The following is a 3,644-nucleotide window of genomic DNA, read 5'->3' as shown; positions in this document are numbered from 1 at the left end:
TCATGATCATCTTAAAACATAAACTGTCTTGCTCCCCACCAGCATCTGCTTCCGGTTTCACTCAGAAGACACTCTACAATACTGTGAGCCAGGAATCTATACTTAAACTGTCTTTATCCTCCAACCCTGGAATCCTGGTGTGGCTCTGTGGAATAATGCACTGGACCACAAGGTTAATTTGAACTTCAAATTCAAATTGAAGTTCAAGTTCACCAATCACTCCTCAGACACCCTATCCAGATTCACTATGAGTCAGAACCCACTTGACAGCACATAGCAACAACAATAATTTTCCAACCTCTCTTATCTCTTGTTGGTCCCCTAGTTCTCACTCTTCTCCAGCTCAGAGTTCAGGGCCTTTGTCCTTCCTGTTCCCCTTGCTCCTGACAGGTACCCACAAGGTTGCCTTTCTCTCTTCAGACTTTTTTGCAAACGTTTCCACTTACTGAGGATTTACCCAGCCATATTATTTACTTTTCCTGTTTTTTCTCTTTAGCATTTGTCACTCATACACTGCACATTTTATTTGTCTAATTGTTTTTCTCCCCCAACAAATATAAGGTACACAAAGGATTTCAAGTGCTTTATTCACGATTACATCTTCAAGTGCCTAGAATAGCACCTGACACATAGTTGCTATTGTTGTTAAGTGCCATTTAGTCTGTTCTGACTCATAGTGACCCTGTATAGGATTTCAAGGCGTGGCTGGTAAGCTTGAACCATCGACCTTGCAGTTCAAATCGACCTTGCAGTCTAGCACATTAACCCGCAGCACCACACCAGGATTCCTGACACATTTTTTGTTGTTGTTTAGTGTCTTTGAGTCAGTTCTGACCCATAGCAACCCTGTATAGGGTTTCCAAGGAGCAGCTGGTGAGTTTAACTGCCAACTTTGTAGTTCAAATGACTTAGCCACCGTCCAGCGCATTAACCCACAGCACCACACCAGGACTCTCCTTTTGACACATTGTTGTTGTTAGGTTCCATCGAGTCGGTACTGACCCATAGTGACCTTATTCACAGAAGAACAAAACACTGTCTGATCCTGGGCCAACGTCACTACTGTTGCCACACTTGAGTCCATCGATGCTGCCACTTGGCCAATCCATCTCGTTGGGGGTCTTCCTCTTTTTCTCTGACCCTCCACCTTACCAAACATGGTATCCTTTTCCAGCGACTGGTCCCTCCTGACAATATGTCCAAAGTATGAGAGATGAAGTTTGGCTATCTTGGCCTCCAAGGAGCACTCTGGCTGCACTTCTTCCAAAATGAATCTATTGGTTCTTTTGGCAGCCCATGGCACTTTCAATATTCTCCTCCAACACCATAACTCAAAAGCATCAATTCTTCTATGGTTTTCAGTATTCACTGTCCAGCTTTCACATGCATATGAGGTTATTGAAAGTATTATGGCTTGGGTCAGGCACACCTTAGTCCTCAAGCTGATATCTTTGCTCTTCAACGCTTTAGAAAGTTCTTGTCCAGCAGATTTGCCTAATGTAATTTGTCGTTTGATTTCTTTACTGATGTTTCCTTGAATGTTGATAGTTAATCCAAGAAGAATGAAGTCCTTGACAACTTCAATCTTTGCTCCATTGATAAGAATGTTGTTTATTGGTCCAGTGGTGAGGATTTTTGTTTTCTTTACATTGAGATTCATACCGAAGGCTGTATTCTTTGATCTTCATCAGTAAATGTTTTAAGTCCTATTCACTTTCAGCACATGTTGTTGTTAAGTGCCGTTGAGTCAATTCCAACCCATAGCGACCCTGTATAGAGTTTCTAAGGAGCAGCTGGTGAGCTTGAACCGCCGACCTTGCAGTTCAAACATCTTTGCAGTCTGGTGCATTAATCCACAGCACCATACCAGGACTCCCACATAGTAGGTCCTAAACAAAAATTTTCAAAAATCTAAGAAAATAGAAGAGAGATAAGTAGAAATAAGGACTATTTGAAATAAAGCTTATTTGAAATGGAATTAGTAGTCTTAGTGACAAAAAAAAAAAAAAAAAAAGTGCATTTACCTCATTGGAAAGTTCCTGAATTTTGTACGGGCACTCCATGGTAAACTCCTCACAACCACTGACTATTTGTGAGACCCCCCTCCCACATGGTTTTGTTTCATTTATTCATTCACAATATTATGTAATTTGGTTGGGCTGTCACTTGGTTTAGAAGATAAAGACACGCAGGCCAATTTCGCCTGGCTCATTTTCAGTTCCTATGTGATGTTTTTAGAATCTGAGTCATCAAGTAAGTCATAAAGAATTCAAGATTGCAATTCATAAAATAATGAGTAATGCAGACAACATTTCTATAGTTTTGTCCGAGAGGCAAGGGTAAGTTAATTGGGTGGCAAGGGCAGGACAGGTGAAGGAAAAGGACAAATATGTTAAGTAGAAAGATACCAAGGACTAGGTCAGGCAAGATGACCTTTTTTCCCAATATGATTCACAAGTTTAGTTTCCCCTGCCCCCCAAAAGAGAGAGAGAGAAAGAGATTATGAAAATGAAGGAAGAGTTCATATCTAGGAGATGAACAGAAAAGATTAGACAGTTGAGACAAAGACATCATGGTTGAATAAAAAACCAGTTCAGCAGTTAAGAAAGTCAAGAGAAAGAAAATGGGGAGAAAGATAAAGGGGGAAGACCAGGCTAATATGCATCTCAAATCATTTTCATGCAGTGTCCAGTCCATGCTTTAGACTGTGCTTTAAGACACTGGGATAGACTAGAGACAAAGGAGGGCATCTCTTTCCCAAATATGAAGCACCAAGTGACAGAACATCTTTTCAAACTTAAGTGAAATTAATGAAGTAAGCAATATAAAAGGCTGTTTCTTGGAGCATGGAACTAATTATCACAAAATTACCAAACTACATACTGCTTTTGAACAATTTTTTAAATGATGGATGCATTAAAATACTACAAAAGGAAAGCTATGAATAACATTGAGAAGAAAGGAAATTCCAGAATACTTGGGGGTGCTCATGTGGAACCTGTTCTGTACATAAAACAGGAAGCAGTCATACAGAATAAGGAAATACTGAGTGGTTTAAAATCAGGAACGGTGTATGTTTGAGTTGCATACTTTCACCCTACTTATTCAGTCTGTATAAGAAGCAAAGAAATAGAGAAGCCAGGCCATATGAAGAAAAACTTAACATTAGGTTTGGAGGAAGGCTCATTAACAACCTATGATATGCAGATGGCACAAGAGTACTTGGGGCACTGATGAAGATCAAAGAATTACAACTAGACCAATAGCAACATCATGATATACAGAGAAAAGTTTGATGTTGTCAAGGATTTAATTCTTTTTGGACGCACAATCAATGCTCATGGGTGTTGTTGTTAAGTGCCATCGAGTCGGTTCTGACCCATAGCACCCTGTACAGGGTTTCCGAGGGTGTAAATCCTTACGGGAGTAGAAAGCCTCATCTTTCTCCCGTGGAGCGGCTGGTAGTTTTGAACCGCTGATCTTAAGGTTCGGAGCCCAATTGGTAACCACTACGCTACCAGAGCTCATGGGTGTAGCAGTCAAGAAATCAGGCAATATTACATTAAGCAAATCAAGTAACTTACTACTGTATTAGGCAAATCTGCTTCAGAAGATCTCTTTAAAGTGTTAAAGAGCACAGATGC

Source organism: Chrysochloris asiatica, unplaced genomic scaffold (assembly GCF_000296735.1).
Source record: "Chrysochloris asiatica unplaced genomic scaffold, ChrAsi1.0 scaffold00011, whole genome shotgun sequence".
NCBI classification, from domain to species: Eukaryota; Metazoa; Chordata; class Mammalia; order Afrosoricida; family Chrysochloridae; genus Chrysochloris; species Chrysochloris asiatica.
The sequence above is the reverse complement of the archived record's forward strand: the minus strand, read 5'-3'. Positions refer to the sequence as shown.